The sequence below is a fragment of the Mesoplodon mirus genome (assembly GCF_964341445.2).
Source record: "Mesoplodon mirus genome assembly, chromosome: 10".
NCBI lineage: Eukaryota > Metazoa > Chordata > Mammalia > Artiodactyla > Ziphiidae > Mesoplodon > Mesoplodon mirus.
Window position 1 is genome coordinate 4389334 of NC_138986.1, and position 25712 is coordinate 4415045.

Here is a 25712-nt window from a genome sequence, read left to right on the forward strand (position 1 = left end):
TTCGAATTATAGGGGTTCCAGAAGAAGAAGAGAAAAAGAAAGGGACTGAGAAAATATTTGAAGAGATTATAGTTGAAAACCTCCCTAATATGGGAAAGGAAATAGTTAATCAAGTCCAGGAGGCACAGAGAGTCCCATACAGAATAAATCCAAGGAGAAATACGCCAAGACACATATTAATCAAACTGTCAAAAATTAAGCACAAAGAAATCATATTAAAAGCAGCAAGGGAAAAACAACAAATAACACACAAGGGAATCCCCATCAGGATAACAGCTGATCTCTCAGCAGAAACTCTACAAGCCAGAAGGGAGTGGCAGGACATAATTAAAGTGATGAAGGAGAAAAACCTGCAACCAAGATTACTCTACCCAGCAAGTATCTCATTCAGATTTGATGGATAAATTAAAACGTTTACAGACAAGCAAAAGCTGAGAGAGTTCAGTACCACCAAACCAGCTTTACAACAAATGCTAAAGGAACTTCTCTAGGCAAGAAACACAACAGAAGGAAAAGACCTACAATAACGAACCCAAAACAATTAAGAAAATGGGAATAGGAACATACATATCGATAATTACCTTAAATGTAAATGGACTAAATGCTCCCACCAAAAGACACAGATTGGCTGAATGGATACAAAAACAAGACCCATATATATGCTGTCTACAAGAGACCCACTTCAGACCTAGAGACACATACAGACTGAAAGTAAGGGGATGGAAAAAGATATTCCATGCAACTGGAAACCAAAAGAAAGCTGGAGTAGCAATTCTCATATCAGACAAAATAGACTTTAAAATAAAGACTACTAGAAGAGACAAAGAAGGACACTACCTAATGATCAAGGGATCGATCCAAGAAGAAGATATAACAATTGTAAATATTTATGAACCAAACATAGGAGCACCTCAATACATAAGGCAAATACTAACAGCCATAAAAGGAGAAATCGACAGTAACACACTCATAGTAGGGGACTTTAACACCCCACTTTCACCAATGGACAGATCATCCAAAATGAAAATAAATAAGGAAACACAAGCTTTAAATGATACATTAAACAAGATGGACTTAATTGATACTTATAGGACATTCCATCCAAAAACAACAGAATACACATTTTTCTCAAGTGCTCATGGAACATTCTCCAGGATAGATCATATCTTGGGTCACAAATCAAGCCTTGGTAAATTTAAGAAAATTGAAATTGTATCAAGTATCTTTTCCGACCACAATGCTATGAGACTAGATATCAATTACAGGAAAAGAGCTGTAAAAAATACAAACACATGGAGGCTAAACAATACACTACTTAATAACGAAGTGATCACTGAAGAAATCAAAGAGGAAATTAAAAAATACCTAGAAACAAATGACAATGGAGACACGACGACCCAAAACCTATGGGATGCAGCAAAAGCAGTTCTAAGAGGGAAGTTTATAGCAATACAATCCCACCTTAAGAAACAGGAAACATCTCGAATAAACAACCTAACCTTGCACCTAAAGCAATTAGAGAAAGAAGAACAAAAACATCCCAAAGTTAGCAGAAGGAAAGAAATCATAAAAATCAGATCAGAAATAAATGAAAAAGAAATGAAGGAAACGATAGCAAAGGTCAATAAAACTAAAAGCTGGTTCTTTGAGAAGATAAACAAAATTGATCAACCATTAGCCAGACTCATCAAGAAAAAAAGGGAGAAGACTCAAATCAATAGAATTAGAAATGAAAAAGGAGAAGTAACAACTGACACTGCAGAAATACAAAAGATCATGAGAGATTACTATAAGCAACTCTATGCCAATAAAATGGACAACCTGGAAGAAATGGACAAATTCTTAGAAAAGCACAACCTGCCAAGACTGAATCAGGAAGAAATAGAAAATATGAACAGACCAATCACAAGCACTGAAATTGAAACTGTGATAAAAAATCTTCCAACAAACAAAAGCCCAGGACCAGATGGCTTCACAGGCGAATTCTATCAAGCATTTAGAGAAGAGCTAACACCTATCCTTCTGAAACTCTTCCAAAATATAGCAGAGGGAGGAACACTCCCAAACTCATTCTACGAGGCCACCATCACCTTGATACCAAAACCAGACAAGGATGTCACAAAGAAAGAAAACTACAGGCCAATATCACTGATGAACATAGATGCAAAAATCCTCAACAAAATACTAGCAAACAGAATCCAACAGCACATTAAAAGGATCATACACCATGATCACGTGGGGTTTATTCCAGGAATGCAAGGATTCTTCAATATACGCAAATCAATCAACGTGATACACCATATTAACAAATTGAAGGAGAAAAACCATATGATCGTCTCAACAGATGCAGAGAAAGCTTTCGACAAAATTCAACACCCATTTATGATAAAAACCCTGCAGAAAGTAGGCATAGAGGGAACTTTCCTCAACATAATAAAGGCCATATATGACAAACCCACAGCCAGCATCATCCTCAATGGTGAAAAACTGAAACCATTTCCACTAAGATCAGGAAGAAGACAAGGTTTCCCACTCTCACCACTCTTATTCAACCTAGTTTTGGAAGTTTTAGCCACAGCAATCAGAGAAGAAAAGGAAATAAAAGGAATCCAAATTGGAAAAGAAGAAGTAAAGCTGTCACTGTTTGCAGATGACATGATACTATACATAGAGAATCCTAAAGATGCTACCAGAAAACTACTAGAGCTAATCAATGAATTTGGTAAAGTTGCCGGATACAAAATTAATGCACAGAAATCTCTGGCATTCCTATATACTAATGATGAAAAATCTGAAAGTGAAATCAAGGAAACACTCCCATTTACCATTGCAACAAAAAGAATAAAATATCTAGGAATAAACCTACCTAAGGAGACAAAAGACCTGTATGCAGAAAATTATAAGACACTGATGAAAGAAATTAAAGATGATACAAATAGATGGAGAGATGTACCATGTTCTTGGATTGGAAGAATCAACATTGTGAAAATGACTCTACTACCCAAAGCAATCTACAGATTCAATGCAATCCCTATCAAACTACCACTGGCATTTTTCACAGAACTAGAACAAAATATTTCACAATTTGTATGGAAACACAAAAGACCTCGAATAGCCAAAGCAATCTTGAGAACGAAAAATGGAGCTGGAGGAATCAGGCTCCCTGACTTCAGACTATACTACAAAGCTACAGTAATCAAGACAGTGTGGTACTGGCACAAAAACAGAAAGATAGATCAATGGAACAGGATAGAAAGCCCAGAGTTAAACCCACGGACATATGGTCACCTTATCTTTGATAAAGGAGGCAGGAATGTACAGTGGAGAAAAGACAGTCTCTTCAATAAGTGGTGCTGGGAAAACTGGACAGGGACATGTAAAAGTATGAGATTAGATCACTCCCTAACACCATACACAAAAATAAGCTCAAAATGGATTAAAGACCTAAATGTAAGGCCAGACACTATCAAACTCTTAGAGAAAAACATAGGCAGAACACTCTATGACATCAATCACAGCAAGATCCTTTTTGACCCACCTCCTAGAGAAATGGAAATAAAGACAAAAATAAACACATGGGACCTAATGAAACTTAAAAGCTTTTGCACAGCAAAGGAAACCATAAACAAGACCAAAAGACAACCCTCAGAATGGGAGAACATATTTGCAAATGAAGCAACTGACAAAGGATTAATCTCCAAAATTTATAAGCAGCTCATGCAGCTCAATAACAAAAAAAACAAGCAACCCAATCCAAAAATGGGCAGAAGACCTAAATAGACATTTCTCCACAGAAGATATACAGACTGCCAACAAACACATGAAAGGATGCTCAACATCTTTACTCATTAGAGAAATGCAAATCAAAACTACAATGAGATATCATCTCACACCAGTCAGAATGGCCATCATCAAAAAATCTACAAACAGTAAATGCTGGAGAGGGTGTGGAAAAAAGGGAACACTCTTGCACTGCTGGTGGGAATGTGAATTGGTACAGCCGCTATGGAGAACGGTATGGAGGTTCCTTAAAAAACTAAAAATAGAACTACCATATGACCCAGCAATCCCACTACTGGACCTATACCCTGAGAAAACCATAATTCAAAAAGAGACATGTACCAAAATGTTCATAGCAGCCCTATTTACAATAGCCCGGAGATGGAAACAACCTAAGTGTCCATCATCGGATGAATGGATAAAGAAGATGTGGCACATATATACAATGGAATATTACTCAGCCATAAAAAGAAATGAAATTGAGCTATTTGTAATGAGGTGGATAGACCTAGAGTCTGTCATACAGAGTGAAGTAAGTCAGAAAGAGAAAGACAAATACTGTATGCTAACACATATATATGGAATTTAAGAAAAAAAAATGTCATGAAGAACCTAGGGGTAAGACAGGAATAAAGACACAGACCTACTAGAGAATGGACTTGTGGATATGGGGAGGGGGAAGGGTAAGCTGTGACAAAGTGAAAGAGCGGCATGGACATATATACACTACCAAACGTAAGGTAGATAGGGAAGCAGCCGCATAGCACAGGGAGATCAGCTTGGTGCTTTGTGACCACCTGGAGGGGTGGGATAGGGAGGGTGGGAGGGAGACGCAAAAGGGAGGGGATATGGAAACATATGTATATGTATAACTGACTAAATTTGTTATAAAGCAAAAAAATTTTTAAAAAAATAAATAAATAAAAAAGAAAAAAAAAGCTTAGGTTGTATAATTTTATAACATTTTTAAATAAGACATGATACTTGGAAAAGAAATTCGAATACACAGGTAAGAGAAATACTAAAAACTCAGAATCATTTGTTATACTACCTCTTAGATACAACCACTGCTGATATTTTGATGTATCATATTCCAGACTTTTATATTCATCATCAAGATATTTAAATATCTACATATATCTCAATCTCTACCTATCATAAAATAAGAACATATTAGATATCCTGTTTTATAGCCTGTTTGTTTTTTTTTTTAACTTGAAAATATGTAGCGCACAGCCACCATTTTCTGGGAAATAAATGCATAATTTTCTCATCATTTTATATCATTATATATTGTTCCATTTTATGGTATCTCTATCTGTCTATCTATCTATCCAACTACCTATCCCTATATAGAGATAGAAATAGAGATAGATTAGAGATGTTATATAAATAAATGTTTTATATTTAATAGTAATTTGTATTTTCATAGACACAGAGGAAGGGTTTGGAGAGTTCAGATGCAGATGTAGTTAAGATCAGACAGGAGGACAGTGGAAGAAATAGTTTAAGAAAAAAAATAATTTTTTATAAAGTTAGATTATTATTGAAAAGTCATGTCAGTATAAATATTTCAGTTTATACAGCAAAGCTTTTACATTGAAGCTAAAATGGTAAAGAGCCAGAAGAGAAAAGTAATTTGGTTTTTTAAACTAATTTTTGTCTTTTGTTGAATTTGAAGTTTTATATGTGGAAATTTCTATATAACCTATCTCTATTTCTATCTCTTGTCAAAATTCCATAAATAGCAAAATTAACTACCTGGTTAATAAAATAGCAATTAATAAGAATTTATTGTGCACCTAAACTGGGACTTTCAAATCCAAAACTAATAGGAAGCTCAGGATACAAAGTGTGTGACATTGAGAGATGGCTTATAAAGTAAAAAGGAGGAAGTTGCTTAACATTTACAGTGATTGGTTATTACAATGGGGGTATCCAGATGGCAGGGAATTATTTAAAAGTGATTATTATATTCCATTTTAGGAGGATGAATTAACTTTCTTTTATGATTATCAGAGACATTTACAAGAAATGACCTAAGTTTCATATCTGTTTATGAAATAAGTAGATTTAGTTTTGTTCATGTGGTTTAAAAGGTTTTGTCTTCTTGGGGGATTTTCAAGCCTGGTCCCCATTTTATTTTCTTTTAACCCTATTTATCTATCTACCCACCCATATATGCTCTAAACCTTTTGGGAACATTTAATTTGTTTTTATATTTTCACCTGACTCTCTTCATGGATTGTTTAACCTTTCTCACAGCATCATTGCTGGATTCCAAGAGCAAATATCCTAAGAGAGTAAGGCGCATGACACGTTTATGACCTAATCTCAGAAGCCACTTAAAGTCTGTTCTGATGTCCTCTGTGGTTCAAGGCAGTCACGATGCCCTATCCAGTTTCAAGGGAAGGAAATATATCTCACCTCTTGTCCAGGAAGTGCAAGATTCCATATATACATACAGTGTATTTTTACAAAGATCTTTGGAAAATACAATCTGCCATACATATCGTCTCAACGAACAGAGATTTAAGGAGGGGCTGGAAAATAGAGAATATCTTCATTGTTTGTCATAGTTGAGACCAGAAACAAGATGTTAATTATTTCCTAAATGTATTTTTAATTTCTCTTTTTGTTCACAAAAGTATTTTCACTGTGAACGAATGAAATCATTACCTGAAACTTAGATGCAAAATTTAAAGGTGATCTGCATTTTTAAAATTTTTGGTAGCTCTTAGCTTTGTATAGAATTTTAGAGATCTGAAATCATGGGGCAGTGTTTTTAAATCCTCTGCTCAATTCCTGGTTTAGTGCCTTACACTGACGGATACCAAATGCACTCTTTTAGGCACCTGAATCAGTCTTATTATCAATCAAGTGTTCAGTTACAATGTACATGCAAGAGTGATATGAACTGTGACTGTATTCCTGCAACCTGTAAGTTAATTACCTACATGGGAAGTAACACTGAATTCTTAATCGATGAGAGGTTTATAGGTGAGCTTTTAATGATTTTGACTCCTGAGACAAAAGGATTAGGATGTGAGTGCAAGAATTTCTGGCCAATCATAACACACTTTTTTTTTTAATAGTGAGAAAGATTCTAAGTATTACTGTGCTGTTCTGACTTCAATAAGCACCTAGCCTCTGGAATGACTTTCTACTCCTGACCCCTTCAAACAAGCCTGACGGATACTGAATAGAGAAGTTTTTCAAAATCCCCTGTAGAGATACCTTGGGAGTTTTTATGAGCTTCTAAACAGACTGTCTTTAAATAAAGACATGGTATTTTTCAGTAGCTCTTGCCTTATACCCCTACCAGTTGAGTAAAGACCACTTGTCTGAAGTGAATTTCTTTCTTTACAATGAAAAAATTATACTCCCTCTTCTGAAATATCTAACAATCTGACCCTAAGCTATGACTTCACACTCTCCACTTTCTACTCAGTGTCTTTGTTGAGAGAGAATGGAGTCCTTTTTCTTAAACTGCCACTAATGCTGAAAATAGACTGTCCTTTGTCATTGTTTTGAAAGAGAGAATTATTGACTGTTGCTTTACCTCTTACAGAATTCTTACCTTGTCATAATTTTTACATGTCTAATGAGAACTGCTGTTCTATGAATATTATATATTTCTTATTGAAACCTGCTAGCTATCAATTTCCCTTCTTTCTTCATTTCGTTTATCTTCATTTTAAGGGTGCTAGTTGTGTGATATGCTGAACAGAATCAAAGAAGCTGAATCTGTCCCTACTAAAATGTCTAATGGTCTATGAAGCCTTTTGACATTTGTCTGTTTCTTTCTTTTTTTTTTCTTCTTTTATTTGTTCTTTAGCATTCTAATGTTTTTCTGTTGGTAATGGCCAAATGACATCCAACCCATGGAATAGTCTGCTTTCCAAATACACATGTGAAACATTCTAGTGTCTGATGGTCTCTTTTGTGCTCCTGAAAAGACATAATGACTTGGTTCTAAATTAGGAAACCCTTTCTATATAATCATGTCACTAGAAGGCAACATAATGAGATATGTTGAAAACATGGAAAATTCTGTTATAATAGAGATGTAACTAAGGAATATTGGAGAGGATGCAGTCAGTAAAAGTGTGGTAATAAATGTAATGAATATGAAAGTGCTTTTTAAACTATCAAGTGCTATATAAATATCAGCTTGCATGATGACAATAAAAATTAATAGTTTCAGTTAAGAAGCTCACTCTCAACGGAGACATTTACTATAAGGAGATACATGCATATAAAATGAAAAGAGATCTAAAGGAACACATCCTATTTTCTCATTATTTTTCTAAAAGGATGAAGCAACTGTTTGGCCATAAATAGTGCTTTGAACAAGTGGGATGTGATAGGGGACAATCACAAAGCAATTTTTAATTCTTCTTACCCATCCTTTAGACCTTTTTGATGAAGTAATCTCAAGTAGGTCCATTTGCAATTTTGGTCGCTACTAGATAACAAATAGTTCTCAGAATCGAAGTCACACAAGCTGTATGATTCCTGTAATTAATCTACAATAATGGAAGCTCCAAATTTCATTACTCACCAGGCTTCCTTCTTGACCCTGTCATTCAGGCTGGATCCCTGCAGAGACGAACGTGAAACACGTTTTCTCCATCTTCCAAACCTTGGCTCTTCCTGTCTTCTGCTGTTAGGCAGCCATTGGCTCTTCCATGATTGGGATGGAAAGGACGTGTAAAGTACAGAAAAAATATTGCCTGACTGTTATGTTGTGATGTATTGTAAGTGAATATTTGAAGTTGACTCCTCAGCAATCCCCTACTGGAAATATGCAACTGTATTTCCTGTGGTGTGAACTCTGCATCTCATATGACTGACCCTTCCCTTAGTCCTTTGATATCTTTTGTTCTCATCTTAGGCTCTACAATTAGTATGGAGACATGTTCTACCCTTGGACCCAGCACTGGTATCAGTGCGAATCACTACCACTTCTGCCATCTTTACTCTGCAGTTACAAGGTAGCTAGTTAGTCATCTCTTGCTTTGGAGTTTTCCCAAGAAAAATTCAGATATCATTTCACTGTGCTCACAAACTCTAGGAAATACATATTGACCCTGGACTGGCCCTCACAGGCTTGAGGTGACAAAGGAAATGGGAAATTACCATCTTCCCCTCTATCATAAGAAAGAGAGAAATCATGCTACAATACTCAAAATTTAACTCCATCAAAAGAAATTCTTTTACCAGATTATACAGAAGGTCTACTCTCTTCAACAGGTTAGTAACATAAAAAAGGGATGGAACTATTGACACAGATTTAACACCTAGAAGAAATGTGGGCTCTAGTTGACAGCGTTTGGACAAGCCAGATATAAAAGATATCTTTGAAGTAAATGAAAACATTTGAACATGGTGTAGGCTCTAAATAAAATAAAAATTTATTGAAAAGGAAAGTTGGAGGGTGATTGAAAAGAGGTAAAAACACAATACACGGTGTGATACCACATAAATTAAAAATTGCATATATATGGGGGAAAATATATGTGTATATGGTGTATATTAAGGTACTGACAGTGGTAATCTTTGCATGGTAGAAATATAATATTTATTTTGCCATTCTTGCTTGCCCTTGTTATCTACTTTTCAACTGTATATTTGAATAACTTCTGTAATACAACAATTTATGAAAGAAGGAGAGAAGAAAAGAAATTCTGTGCAAGAAGTGTTTTCTTTCCTCATTTCTCCAACTTTGTAAATATTCATTTATGATAAGTTAGGGTCAAAAGTTTAAAAAAAGAAAAGACTGGTTGGGCCTCCTCTTTGCCAAATTCTCCATAAATGACCTAATTCCTCATGTTCAACTATATTGCAATGGAGTCATACCTGGTACCTATTTCTTTGTTTCCTTTGTTTGCCAAAACGAAGGCAAACATTTTCAACTTTAACATCCTATTACATACACCATTCTTTCATTTGACAATAAAAAGGCTTGGACCACTCAGAGAACTCTTCAAGAACATATAGACAAGCCAAGGTAGGTTTAATCTCTGTTCTATATTTTCTATTGTTAAAGCACCATTGTTTAGGCAGAGCCAGAGAATACTACCATACAGTAATGTCCCGTGGACAGTCATGGTTATGTTGACAACATAAAACAGATAGGTATCCTCCACTTAAAAAAAGATCTTAAAAAAAGTAAAGACAAACAAATCATGTAGTGTCTTCCCATTACAGCAAGAATAAAATCCGTGTTTTTCACCGTGGCCCACATGGTGGATTTGTCACCTTTCATGCTCCCTGAGGACAGGGACCAGGGCTTTCTCCTGCTTTATGATGAATTCATCATATGTATTCAGTATTTGGCACATACTAATTGCTTGATAAATATTTGTCAAATGAGTGAATGGATGCCATAAATACATAGGTTCCAATAAATATGCTGACTGTAGTAATAACCATAAGTAGGTATTGCATTCAGCCAAGAGTCACAGCTAAAAATAACTTGTTGAGAAACAGAACTTTCAGCAAGCATTTGAAAACATATCCAAATATGAAAATGAAATATATGAAAAAATAAAGAATAAACTGACACTTTTCCTCCACTGTGTTAAAAAAGGATTAAAAATTCGACAAACTGGTATTGTCAAGGTTTTAATGGAAATGAATATGATCATGTTATGGTGAAGAGGGTGTAAGTTAGGATAATCTCTCTATTGAGAACTTTGAAAAATGTACCAAGATGTAAAATGCTCAGCAATCACCATTTTGGATATCTTAGGAAGAAAATGGTGCAAGTGGGATTTAGACAGAGGCTATCCATGACTACTTTCATAATAGTGAAAAATTTATATAGCTATTCCATCAATAGGGAATTGATTTAAGTGAAACACAGTACAGATATAAAATGGAATAGTATGCAGCCATTGAGATGCTGAAGCAGAAGAAGTAACCATGATTATTTCTGGTAGTGGATTTGAAGTGATTTTTTACTTTTTTCTCTGTGAATTCTCAAGTGATTGACTTTTGTATTTAATATTCCTATTTTTAAAAATAATAAAGCATTAACAAAAATCACATTTTTGTACCTTTCAAAGGCTATGGTGTATTATACTAAGTGTAGTATTTTAACAGTCCAATATAGTGTTCAATGATGTACAAAGTAATGAAGAGCCTCACTTCACAATTTCCTCAAATGTGGATGTAGCTTTAACCTTGAATTAATTGAATTTTAGAATTTAATCTGTGTATATTCCATGAGGCTAATATGAAATTTATGTCTGCTATTCAGAGTTGTAGTTTCTTTTATTATGCTTTTGACAGTCTAAGCAATAATTATAGATATCTCTTGTAGAAACCTCTGAACTCCTGCCTGGATTTATAATACTATTCATGTTGATCCAGAATTCTTTTGAATAGAGTTGTACCATGATTAACTAGAATAAAAGATGAATCATTGCATAACAGAAACTGCAAAATGAGGCTATATCTTTTCAGGAATAAGTAGTCTCCATTGCATTATGATTTGGGGATAGGTATTTAGCCTCTAGCTTCATGTTTAGTTTCAAAACAACAATATTTAACTTACATTAAAAATCTAGGGATTCTTTGCTCATAGTTTTTTCCTTGTGAATGACTTGAAAACTGGCATAGCTGAATAAATATCAACATAGGAAGTATTGACCTTGAGATACAAAAAAAAATCCACATACAGCAGTAGATTTATAACCAACCTGACTTAGAATTCAAAAAACTATAAATAAAGGGTATTCAGTGTGAGTCACTGAGAAAATTTTTTCTTCAGCTTCCTCTCCTGGAAGAAATTTGTTAGCACTTTTTGTACAATTCCCAAAGTTCTATGTAGATATTTTGTTTTACTGTGATATGCCAAGATAGCTTTTCCATACAAAGTTTGTAGTTTTAATATAGTCCTCTCTTTAAGCACTAGATGGTTTTATAGATATAGCTTGAGCCTTGCTTTTTCTTTCTAGTGGCAATGAGTGAGTCACTGTGTATTTTAAGTGTACTTTAACACTATTGGGTATAACCTAAACTCATAAAAAATCCTTTAGTTCTTATATCCTTCTACCATGTCAAATGGGAAGAAGACATAAAACTTAAACACTACAGTGAGAACCAGCCAGAAAAAAAATATATTGCTTATCTTCCATATTCATCCAACTAACCAAAACAGTAATTTTAATAAACTTTCTACTAAGAAGGTTCACTGATGTTTCTCATTCTCTCCTTGTTTTAAAATTGAATCATTATTTCCTTTCAACCATTTTACTGACTTTGGTAACATTTCTTGAGGAAAACCTTTGCTTGGTCTTGATGCTTCTTCAACAATACCATATAATGTCATTCATTTTGGAAATGTCAAAGAGAATAATAATAAATGCTTCTGTTCTCTCACTGCTCTCTGTTAGATAATTCATGCCCTCTAAAAGATGAAATACAATGGAATTTTCTTACTTTATTCTATTGGATCTCTCTCCAAAATGGTTATTAGTCTGGGTTCTTTAACACACACACCATGGATTACTCAAGTCTTCTCTTCTTGTTTATTCTACTTTGTCTTCTTCCAGCTCACCAACTAAAGACATTCATCTCTCAAGGCTGAAATAATCTGTTACTCAATTCTGTTATAATCACCCATTTTCCAGTCTCTCAAACTTAAACTATCATCTACTCCTCTCTCATATTTCGCATTTATTCATCATAGACTGCTGCCAAGTATTGCTCAATTGTATCTTTCATGCATTTTATTTCTTTTTCGCTTCTATAGCCACTAGCTATATTTATACATTTATAGTGCTATGTAGAGTTCTGATCAAAGAAAGTTGAATATGACGTGGCTTCTTCCATCAAACACTCACAGTATATTACATAAATCTCCAAACTGCTACCGACCTCCTCCCTTTCCTAGATACCTTACAGTCATCCACTAAGATAGTTCTACAAGTATGAGAAAGAAAAACTCTCAATTACTTACAGTTTATTGAAAAATAAAATTAAGCTCTCTAGTCTAGTATTTAATGCTTTTCATGAATAGACTTCCAAATTTCAGTAAAATTTTTGTCAAGTTTTAGAATTTTGATTTTAATTTACCCAAAAACAAAATTATCAGTAACATTTTTTTTTTTTTTTTTTTTTTTTGCGGTATGCGGGCCTCTCTCTGTTGTGACCTCTCCCGTTGCGGAGCACAGGCTCTGGACGCACAGGCCCAGTGGCCATGACTCACGGGCCCAGCCACTCCGCAGCATGTTGGATCCTCCCAGACTGGGGCACAAGCCCGTATCCCCTGCATCAGCAGGTGGACTCTCAACCACTGCGCCACCAGGGAAGTCCCATCAGTAACATTTTAAACAGAGATTCTGTACTTCCACCAAGACATTCTCTAGCAGACCTAGCAGACTACATTGAAATATCCCTGTTACATCCCAGGTAGATAGATAGATAGATATGTAGATAGATAGATAGATAGATAGATAGATAGATAGACAGATAGATAGACAGATAGAGGTAGATAGATAGATACATAGTTGATACATAGATACATGGATTCATAGATAGATAGATAGATAGATTCCTGTCTGGAAAATAGACTCTCTTGCGTTTAACTTTTTTTTTTTTTTTTTTTTTTGCGGTATGTGGACCTGTCACTGTTGTGGCCTCTTACTATATGCAATACAGCTGGGGTAGTAATAAATATTCCTATGAAAAATATAACTACACAATTACATCATGTGTTATTAGTAAGACCTGGTATAGAGAAGTCCTTTTGTCATCATATTACACATAGAAAAAATATTTATAGGATACCTTGGTGTAAACAGAGAACTCTGGACATCCAGGAGTGAACAGCCTGGGGGTTGCAGCAATCCACTTCCCATCTAGACATCAAAAGGGTTGAGGGGAATCAATATCTTGAGTATTCCTGCAATTACTCATGGCACACTCTGTACTTCCCAATACTGGTTGCAAAGCTGTGGTGCAGGAGACCCCAGTAGAATTGGTCTCTTTTACCTTGAGTAGTCATGGAAGTAGGATTTAAATGTCCTTGAAGAAGTTTTTGGTGCTTAGCTCTTTAAATAGCATAGAAAGAGGAGAAAACCTCTGGTGCATAAACGTTCAGGATAAATAAAAAAACAAAGTATGTTTGCAAAGAAGAGAGAAATTTTCTGGACCAGAGAAAATTTCGTTGCTATTCATTCATATCTAATTATATTGAATACGTTATTTAATGTCTTTTTAGAATGTTTATTTTAAATTTTTGGTCTTTAATTTGCATTTTAAAATATTGCATAAGGTTAATAGTTTTTTTTTTTCATTCCTTTTACCCTATTTATTCCTTTCCCAGCACCGTACTATTAGTGCATTATTGAGTATTTGCTACAATAATGACTCAGAGGGAGGGTAAATAAGACACTGAACAAAGAAGACAATTGTGCTGAACATAGTTTTGGTAAATCTATACCAAATAATTGTACACATGAATAAATGAATGAATGATAAATGACAAGGATATTTTTTTTTTTTTTTTTTTTTTGCGGTACATGGGCCTCTCACTGTTGTGGCCTCTCCCATTGCGGAGCACAGGCTCCGGACGCGCAGGCTCAGTGGCCATGGCTTATGGGCCCAGCTGCTCCGCGGCATGTGGGAATCTTCCCAGACTGGGACATGAACCCGTGTCCCCTGCATTAGCAGGTGGACTCTCAACCACTGCGCCACCAGGGAAGCCCAAGAATAATATTAAAAACAAGGTTTTTATTTGGAAAAGCCAATCTTTTGTGGGTTTCAAGAAGAAAAATCTTGCAAAACTGCACAGAGCATTTATATTATAAGCCACAGAGTTTAACAAAAGTAAAAATCATCTTCTTATTAAAAGGGAAATAAGAATTTCACAATAAACTGGAAGAGGGAGATAGGAGTGGGTAGGCCTAAGATTTGGGCCCTGTCTGAATTCTAGAGAAAGGATCCATTTCTTCACATTCCTAGGATTATTGGGTTCTGGCTACAAAGCAGAGTTGGAAAGAAAGGGTTAATATGCATTAACAGAAATCCAGACAGACTAATGAAAAATCAACAGGTTTCAAAAAGAAATCCCAGGTCCTTCATGCCACTTAAGCCATAAAAGAAGGCTAAACTGACAGTGCTGGGAGACTGAAATATGTCTTGGGTGGAAGCCAGGCCAGGACCATGGACAGCAACAGCAGATTCTTTGTCCTTCCAGGAATGGTAAGCAAGACTTCAGGGACTGTTAGCTTATGACACCCACCAGGATAGTTGGGATGAGCTTCACTGCAAGCTCTGCAAGGAAAAAGGATGGCACGTGGATAAGAGCATCTCTTCCCAGATGTAAGGGCAATATATAGATCAACTGGAAACATATCCTCCAGAGAGGAGTGAAGAACAGTGGGAAGAGAAGAATTCTGAATTTAATTATTTATCCAATAGAACCCAATTTAAAAGTGGAAATGGTTGAGTCACCCTGATTTATTATATTACATTTTTCAACTATTATGTGGAATAGGAGCTCATGAACTGCAATTAATTCATTTATAAACAAATAAAGAAAATTAGATTTATTCACTTATTGTTTTATAACTATGAATCTTAAACTTGTTATAATGTGTTCCAGAGTCCATCTTCTTATGGAAGGACTAAGCTCTGGAGCAAACAGGTCAATAGTTTTAAATCATTAGAGAAAGAACAGGAGTTTTATAACCCAGGTTCAAATTTGAATTCCTCTATTCACTAGCTGTATGACTTTTGTTGAGAATAAATTCTCTATGGGTCTCACATTTCTGCATATCTTATGAGCAGAGACACTGCATTCTGTGCTCTGTACTTTCCTTTTACTGATGTTTATAGACAGCCCTGAAAGACAGATATCATGTCTTCCTCTGGGGCAAAGGACAGGCATGCTTACTTCCTGTTGTAGAAGATTTGGGTTCCCAAGTTCAGGGTCCCCCTCTTATAATGCAGTCCACTGCATGTGAAATAGTCACCTGCTTCTCTTCCTTTTGCCCTGTTAGAACTGGGGCTTAGGGAACTGCACACAAATATAATCCCTGATATTCTGGCTACTATTATTACTGTAAGTAATAAAGTCCTTTGTCCCTAACCTAGGCGTCTCCTGTCTTCCATCAGTATATGTGAACCACAGGCAGGATAATTTGTTAGCATGCATGACCATAAGCCTGATTTTTATCATCTGTTAAATGAATATTGTACTTCGTTCTTTACAGGATTGTTGTAGAAATGAAAGAAGTTAATGCAATAAAACATAAACATACTGATGAAGAGCTTGGACCCTGCAGTCTAATAGCCTAGGTTTAAATTCCAGCTGTACCATTTACCAACTAAATGACTTTGGGTAAGACACTTTATGTCTCTGTGCCTCAAGTTACTCATAAGTAAGATGTGGCTGGGTAATAATATTACCAACCTCGTACTGTTCTGATACATATGCACCGTATCAGTGTTTGCTATAAAGCATTGAGCAAAGAAATTTGTACCTAGCAGGTTTGCAATAAGTGATAAATTAAAGACAGACACAGATTGAAAGTAGACAGATAGATAGATAGAAAGATAGATAGATAGATAGATACATACATACATAGATGCATAGATACATACATGTCCATCTACCTTATTGAAAAATAGAAAATGTTGGTTCAGAAAGGAAAAAGATAACTCCTGGTCACAGATTCTTATGTAGAGGACTGGGTGTTTGAACTGCCCAATGAATGATAAATAGAATTCAGATATGTATAAAGAAGAGGAAGCATGTGCAGTCCAGAAAAATACTCTAACACAGACACATAAAAATTTAAAGCAAGAAGGGACAATAGTAGGTTACAGCTACTATGCCTGTTTTGCACTTCTCTCATATCAAGTTCAATGTAAAACACGCAGTAGGTGTTAAATAATGTCATTGACAAACTAGAAAATTAAGGTCTTTAAATAATTATCATGCCTGGTGAATCTTTAAGTTAGAACATAATATGAAAGACTTCTATGTGCATTGATTTTTCAAAGATTTTCCAACTCCACTGGCTGGCAAGACTGCACCCAGTGCTATTTAAGGCCAAAAAACAGAGCTTCAAACACCACTTCTTTAAATGCAAATGCATAATCACTCTCTCTTCAGTCCATTGAATTCAGAGGTTTATTGGGCACTTTCTCTGTTGCATTGATTTGGCACTAATCATGTACTTCAATCTTAGAGTTAGATTATTCCACTTTTCTCTAAGAGAACATAGTGATAATCTTAGTTTTTCTGTAATCCTTTTCATTTTTTAAAATTCTTTGCTTCTGTACTTTTTGTTCCAGTTTTATGTTATGAACATCAGGTGGTAGCCTCAGTGAAGAAATACATTCTATAGAAGCTGTGAACGTTATCCTAGATACATACACTTCCCTAAAGAAATTAAACCATCTGGGTATTTTTCCAAATGCATTGAATTTATTGAAAAAAAAAAAAAAAAACCATAGGATGCATCTTATTGGAGAGAAGAGGAAAGGAATAGGTCTTTATCATAAATTGCAAATTGATGTTAAATTTTAACAATCTAGAGTAATTTCTCACACTTGGAGAGAATAACTGACTTTTCATGTTTGCCCTTCCAATTTGTTTTGCTCATCTGTTTGAAGATTTGAACAATCTGTATAATTCTGAAGGAAATGTTTTCAAGTAGTAAATGTCATAGTTGTAGATGTCTATGCCATCCTGGTAGCAATAGATAGTTTTGTAAGATTCTGCTGCCTTATCTGGCCAATCCTAACTTTATAGATAATGGCGTATAAGTATGCCAGCTTTGCCAATTGGAATAGCAATAGCAAAATAAGAAATAACTATCTTCAAGAAGAAAAGTGAAACAGCTGACTGAATGAAAAGTTAGTGTTCCAGACAACACGAGCACTTAGCATATATTTCTAGTGTACCCTTGCTATCTCAGGTCATAGTTAATGAAATATATCCTTTGATTCTCTGTACACATAGTAAATTGCATGGAATGGCATCAAAAGCCTTTGCTCTGTCCCTCCACCTTGCACAAGCTTCAGAAACAGTGAAGACCCTGTTGGATATGAGGAAATTTTGGTTTTCTTAACCAAGTCACACTGAAATCCCCCCGTGCTATTATGTGTCTGGCCAAAGTTGGCTCAGTCTATTTCTCATCCTATATTGAGTGAAATAAATCTGTGTAATGGATCTTCTGGATGTGGTTTGCACCATGTGGGGCTACTGAGTGGCAGAGAGAAAGGAGATAGGGCTGGGCAGGAAGAAAGCTTAAAAATATTTTCTCATCTGGAGCATTATTGACATTTGGGGCAAGATACATTTTTATTGTGAAGCACTGAACACTGTTCTGAACATTTAGAAATGATAACTTCCCTGGCCTTCACCAACTTCCCAGGCCTTCACATGCCTGCAGTGCCCCTCAGCCTTATATTTCCAAGGCTTTCTCTGTGGAAGGTGCTGATATCATACCTCATACCTGGTTCAGAACCTCTGGGCCTTGGTTGATTTCACCCCCCAGCACCAAGAGCCTTGCCCTAAAGCATTTGCAGCTATAGCCTAGAGAACAGAAAGATGACATTTTTTCCAAAAGCTAGATTGGATAAAGTATAAAGGATCCAGTCTATTGAGACATTTATGACATTTTAATTTCTTTAAAAATATAATTTTTTCAAGTTAAAAAGAGTGCCCTACCATTTTAAGGCCAGGTTCTAAACCATGTGCTTCCTGCCCAAGGCCAACTATATAATGTGCAGGACTCAAGGAAAACAAAATTTGAGACTCCTTGTTTAAAAAGCAGGGGAAAAGAGTGCAATTAAAGGTGTTAAAATATAAAAATTTTTCCTTTAAAATGTTTTATTAGTTATAAAACATAATAGAGTAATAGTGATATATGAATGTAAATTGTAAACAGAATTCTGTCATAATTTATATAATACAAAAAGACTTTATTAATATATTAATTGACCATAAGATTTTTCTGGCTCCCTTTTCTTCATATGTATTCATTAGGTCATCAAGATTTATACTTTTGGCAACATTACGAAAACTCCAGCCAATTGCTACTTTTATCACTATCATTTTACAGTTTTATAATTTTACATTTCTTCTTTAAAGAAATTGGATATCTGACAGGTAATTGGTATTGATGAAATACCATTTTTATAAAATACCATTGCATACCACTGTGTATTTCACAGAGGGCCCCGTCACTCATTTTGTTTCCTTTTTAAACTATTATTATCCAAGTAGAAATTTGGGAACCACCTTCTAAATGCTGCATGGGTATGAGCAGAAGAGCTTACTTGTTGAAAATCTCTGTGAAGAAGATCTTTCACTCTTAACTAAAAGCAACATTAGTCTCTTTTGGCAAATGTAAAATTACAAATCATCATCAAAAGTTTTAAATTTTAAGAAGTTGATGGAGCTGTCATAAGCGTTCCTTTGTACATAGTGAGTCACTTCTCTCTTTACTGCTTTCAAGATTCTCTTTGTTTTTGGCTTTCAAAAATTGAATTATGAAATGTCTAGATGCAGATCTCTTTAATTTATTCTATTTGGAGTTTATTGAACTTCTTGGATATGAAGATTAATATTTTTCATCACATTTGGGAAGACTATGCCATTAATTCTCAAATATTCTTTTTGACTTTATCTCCCTTTCCTTTCCTTCTGGGATTCCCATTATGCAATATGCTGGTGCCTCACAGGTCCTTTAGCTCTGTTCATTTTTCTTCATTCTTTTTCTTTCTGTTCCTCAGACAGGATAATCTCAATTGAGCTATCAGCAAGTTTTTTGCTTCTTGATTCTTTCTTCTGTCTGAAGCAATCTATTTTTGAGCCCCTGTGGTGAATCTTTCTTTTCAGTTATTGTATCTTTCAACTCCAGAAATTCTATTTAGTTCTTTTTAAAAATAATTTCTATCTCAGTATCTATATTCTCCGCTTTGTGAAACGTCATCTCCTACAATATTTACTTTTCCAGACATGGTTTATTGTAGTATTTTCTGCACATTTAAAGCAGCTCACTTAAAGTCCAACTTATAGGGCTCCTCAAGTACAGTTTCTATTGATTATTGCTTTCCTCATGTGTGGTTTATACATTCTTGTTTCCTTGTATGCCTCAGATTTTTTAATTGAAAGCTAGATATTTTAAATAACATAACGTGAAAAATCTGGAAATCAAATTCTCACATCTCCCCAGAGTTTTTTTGTTTTAGTTGTTTGTTACAGTTGTTATTGTCTTAGAGAATTTTATGAACTATCTAAATCTGTATTATTTGTCATGTGTGGCCGCTAAACTCTCTGCTCAGTTAGATTAGTGATCAGTTAATGGTTAGACAGAGATTTCCTTAAATGCTTGTAACCAATAAGTCTACTATTATTTACCAAGCAGCTCTGTGTGGGTGCTGGGACATATCTTCAAGGCTTAACATGGAAGTCTGCACCTCTGCTTTAGCCTTTGCTTCCTGCCTGGGCAGTTTCAAGATCAACCAGAGGTGGGAGCTTGGAACTTTGCTTAGCATGTGCACTGCTCTGTGCATGAGCACAGTCCTGGGTATGCACAGATCCTTCTAGATTTTTGGAATAATTTCAGAGCTTATCAAAGTCCCTATGGACATCTCCCTTCCCAAATTTCCCTTTTAAGCTTTTCAGTTCATTTGTTTGCTCCAGCTGTTTACCACCTCAAGCAGACATGAAATTAATCAACTGCCTGTTTTTGTTTTGTTTGTTTTGATTTTTTCTGACATTTGCCTTCAGAGAAAATGATCAATTCGCTGGGAAAGCTAAGAGGCAAGTCAAATACAGACAGTCTTGTGAGTGGAGTTTTCCTGGGAACCATGAGTTAGGACAGATAAGGACATTTTCCTAAAAATTAGACTTTTAAGAAGCTCCAGCACCATTTTGCTCCTCTGGCGACTGTCAGTCTGCTTATTTTCACCACAAATGTAAGCTATGATTTTTCAAGGATACCATGGAAATGGATAGTAGTAAATGGGACTAGCACAAGTTAAAATGCCACAAACCCAGTTGTTCTTAAAAAGAGTCAGCCATCAGTTCCCGGTGTGAACCCGCTGTTACTGTTTCTGTGGTCGTAGCTATTGATAGGACCTCTCCCTCCAGTGTTAGCCATCAGCAGAACTGTTCAGATCTCCATTCAGATACCCTCCCAGACTAGACTCCAGGGGAAACTGGCCTGAAATCTCGAGCAGGAGTTCCCAAATTTGGCAGATGACTATAGAGGAGAAGGAAAGTTTATGAGAGGAAACTGAAGATATATTTAATGGTAAACATGTTTCAATTATACCTCTGATACAGGGACAATGTGATGGAAGGGTCTCCAGAGGAGATGCAGCTGTCCTCACTCAAGTTAGTATAAATTAAGCAATATTTACAGAAGGACCTGTTTACAAGGATGCGGGTGGAGTGCAGGGGAATCACAATGGTTGATGCAATAGCACAGGGCTGATACTAGTGGAGCAGCAGGTCTCTGAGCCTAGGAGATGGGCAGGAACTGGAACCCGGAGAAAACCTGGAATAGAAGACAAGTGCAGAGAAGCCAATTTGATAAGAGACTGAGTATTGAGACAACTAAGCCTTTCTATTCTGTCATCAATTTTGTGTAACATATTAAATAATAATATATTTTACCCATGGTTCTGAGTCAAGAGACATAATGAGCCCAAGAAAACTCACAGGCAGAGAACTCAGGCAATAAATAACTTGACCTTAATAAATACCCTTCCCTCTAATCTCCTGCCTGGGTCCCCACTGGCCAAACGCAGTTGGAAGTCGGAGGGTGGTTGAGTGCTGTGACTGTCCTTGTTGGGGTCAGTCTCCTGGGCAGAGCACAGGGTGGATCTGGAGGCCAGTGGAAGACAGGACTGAAAAGAACAACGGGAGAACTCCTAGGAGCCTGTGTTAGATTCCTAGGGTGGCTGTAACAATGTACCACAAACTAGGTGGTTTAAAACAGCATAAATTATTTTGTCAAAGTTCTGTAGACTAGAAATCTCAAATCAAGGTTTTTGCAGGGCATGGTCCCTCCGAATCCTGTAGGAGACTCTCTCCTTGCCTCTTCCTAGCTCCTGCCTGAGCTGAAGGCTGTTTGTTGATGAGCTCTGGCATTCCTTGGCTTATAGATGCATCACTCCATCTTCCTATGGCAACCTCCCTGTGCCCCTGTCTTTTTACATGGCCTTTTTTTAATAAGGACACCAATCATGTCAGATTAAAGGTCCACCTTACTCTAGTATGACCTCACTTTAACTAATTACATCTTCAATGACCCTACTTCCAAAGAAAATCACATTCCAACATGCACATATCTTTTTTGGAGGAACACAGTTCAGCTCATAACAAAGCCAATGGGGAAGAGAAAGGCATCTTATACAACAATTCAATTAGATTAGGATATAAAAATAAAAGAAACAATAATAACAGTATACCATGAGAGACTCAGTTAAACTGGAAAATAAATATGAAAGAAAGAATGATATTAGAAAACTAGTTGGCAATGATTACAACACCTGCGCATGGGATTGTTTGTAATATTCACACTGTCAGTGAGACACTAAACTGTATTCTATGGCCAGCAGGATTGAGGTCCATATAACCACTGGGTAATATATTAAATATTTTCTTCTGTCATATTTGCAAAAAAAGTGGTTCAATTATAAAAATTAGAAGTTAAAATTCTATGCAATATGGGTGATTTCTCTTTTATACTTACATGATCTATCTACATACAAAGGATGATAAGCTTAGAAAATATTTTAAAGAAGTTATTGCTACATATGTTAGTCAACCCTTGTCACTGTGTTCTACTTCTACAAGGTATTGATTTGGAAACCGTATCATACATATCATTTAGCTTCTCAATTCCTTTACTTGCTTGATTCATTTTCATGGATGTGTTTGTTTCTGTAACCAAAATGATCAGACATAGATCTTGGTTTCGTTGTTACAGCTCTTCTAAGAGGCAACTTGGACCACTGTAGAGTCAGTGTAATAGTTTGTAAGAAACTTACAAGCATTCCAGAAAACACAGAAACATTCTGCTGCAAGATTATCTGAAGGTTGTCATGGACCACTGCCTCTGTGGGAACTCTTGAGTATGTTTTCTGCATCCGGAGTTTGTATTTTCACAATATTAAGCTATGGAAATCACTGAGAGAGAAGGCAGTGGCTAGATTGGGCAGGGCCTAAGCATTAATAAAGCCAACACACTCTTCAATAGCTCACAAGACCTTTGTGAATCAAATGTCATTCGAAAACTATTTGTGAAGCTGAGTTAAATGCCTTCAAATTTCCCATATTTTTCTAGAAAGGAAAAATAATTTAATGACATCTTGGGGTTTACTTTCCCTTCTATAAATCCTACAAATTATACTTTCAGAGAAGCTTTTCGGAGCTTACAAAGTCATTAAGCATGTAGGAACCTATTCTTTCGTGAAACAAAAACAAATTTCTTAGAGACAGAAAGGTGCTCTGACCAAGAACACACATCTGCTGCACTAATTTGATGAGCCCTTTTATCTTCAGGAATCCAAGGTCTAGTTCTGCTTTTATCTAACAATCATATAAGCATGAAAGAATAAATTGGCTCATTGCTGAGCCAATTAGAAAATTACATAGATAAATAAATACATAAACAAAATAAATAAATAAACTGATTTAAAAAGGTAGAGTGCCCTCACCAGTTGGGGGAACAGAGGGGTACTCTTGATCACTCTCTGGGGATGAATCCAGCAATCCCTAGGAAGGATATTGAGGATTTTGCAGAGTTCCAAAGACAATATGGGATCCGACTGGGAAGAGATCTGCAATTAGTGCAGCAGGCTTGGACAGCACATTCCTATCTGGGTACAATGTTCAGTCCAGAGAAACAGAGTCTGCAAATAATAATAATAAATTAGATTGACTTCCATGTAATAGAAAATTCCAGGTTTTCACTGGGAAATTTGGGGCACTTGATTTCTAGGGGTACAGATTATACCCTAGTCTGTTAGAGGTAGAGGTAAAATGAATAAGTCATAGTCTGTGGTCCCAGAGCCCCATATCTAGAAGTGAAATTTCAGATAGCAAAAGATAAAACAAAGGCTAAGTGTTGGAATGAACAGAAAGAAGGCAATTTTGACTTGAGAAAACCCAGCATGGCTTTATAATGAAGAGAAATTTTGAAATGGGCCCTGAAAGAAGAATAAGACTTTAATATGTACGAAGGAAAATGGGAATTTTGTGAATAGAGACAAGGCAGTGTGGATATTCCTCCACCTGTGTGCATGCATTGAAATTTTTCCTGTAAAGGGCCATATAGTAAATATTTTGGGCTCTGAAGTGCTCTTCTTTGGGGTTTGCTTTGCCTTCTATAAATCCTACAGGTGGTCTCTATTGCAACTACTCAACTCTGCAGTGATAATGGGAAAGCGGCCTAGACAATATGAAAATAATAAGCGTGGTTGTGTTCCAATAAGACTATTTATAAAATAGATGTCATGTAGCCACAGTTTTCTACCTATAAACTCCATGAAGACAGTGATTTTTGTCTGTTTTAGTCACTAATTTATTCCAAACACCTAGACAATGCCTGACACATAGGTCATGGTCAATAAACTTTTTATTGAGATATGATTGACATATAACATTATATTAGTTTCAGGTGTACAACATAATGATTAGATATTTGTGTATACTGTGAAGTGATTACCACAATAAGTCTAGTTAACACTTGTTAAACGATGAATAGATGAAAGAAATAGAATGTGAAGCTGACCAAATAAAATAGGACCATATCTAAGAACCATTGATTGTCATCCTGAGATGTAGTTTTATATCATAGGTAACAAGAAACCACTGAATGTGTTCCATACCATGGTTATTGTCTGCATTTCAGGATGACATCTGGCAGAAATGCTTGATGGATTGAAGAGCAAAGGTATGTGAAGCGGAAAGGCTGGCATGTCACAATCATGTAAGAGACAAGAGAGTCTGAACTAGGACCTGAGATGTTGGGCATAAGTAAAATATAGATTTTAGAGACTTAGCATCTAGGATGCAGCCATGTGCCAAAGATTAGAGGAAAGAATTTCAGAGGACTCTTGGCAACTAGCAGGAGCATGGCTGGCCCTTTCTGTAATTCACAGAAGCCAGAATTCCTTTAAGGAGGAGAAAAAATAGTCAAATGTATGTAAAAGTGATATACCCACTTGTAAATATAATATCCAGTAGGTCATCAAAAAGTTGGTTTATTAGAAAGTTCTTATCTTAAGAGTTAAATGTAACATACTTTCTCATATGATTGTCAGTGAATTCCTCTGCCCATAGTAGACTCTTCTGCAAGGCATTTAGAGGGTGGTTCCCAAACTTCTACTTAGGCAACATAGGTCAAAAAGGAAACACATAAAATGAGAGCCAGGGACCTCTATTGAAATCATTTCTATCTTGCATACATTTTTTATCATGATACACAATTACCTGTTGGATATCTAATTTATTTAAAAGCCTTGGGTTTTTTGTTTGTTTTTTGGTTTGTTCCTTAAGAAGTGATAAAAGTAGCAACTGGCTGGAGTTTTCATGAAGTTTACATTTATGAAGCAGGACATGTTTTGACATTTGAGGTCAGGCGCTGGACCAAAAATAAAGTTTTAAGTTCTTTGCCATATGGATCACCAGCACAGAGGCTAATGACAACTGTTACTGATAAGTGCCTAGTGCCCAAGAAGGAGTCCTCAGGGGACCAAAAGTACATGTAGTTGCAATTTTATTTATGATTCTATTTCTAAAACATTGTCCTCTGTCATCACAATTGCAAGAAGAAACACTGATGAGAACCACAACGAAATTAGGTCACAAATTAAAGAATGAATTTGGTGCTATAGAAGTCAAATAAAGAATAACTTAGAAATCTAAGCAGGGAATCTAAAGT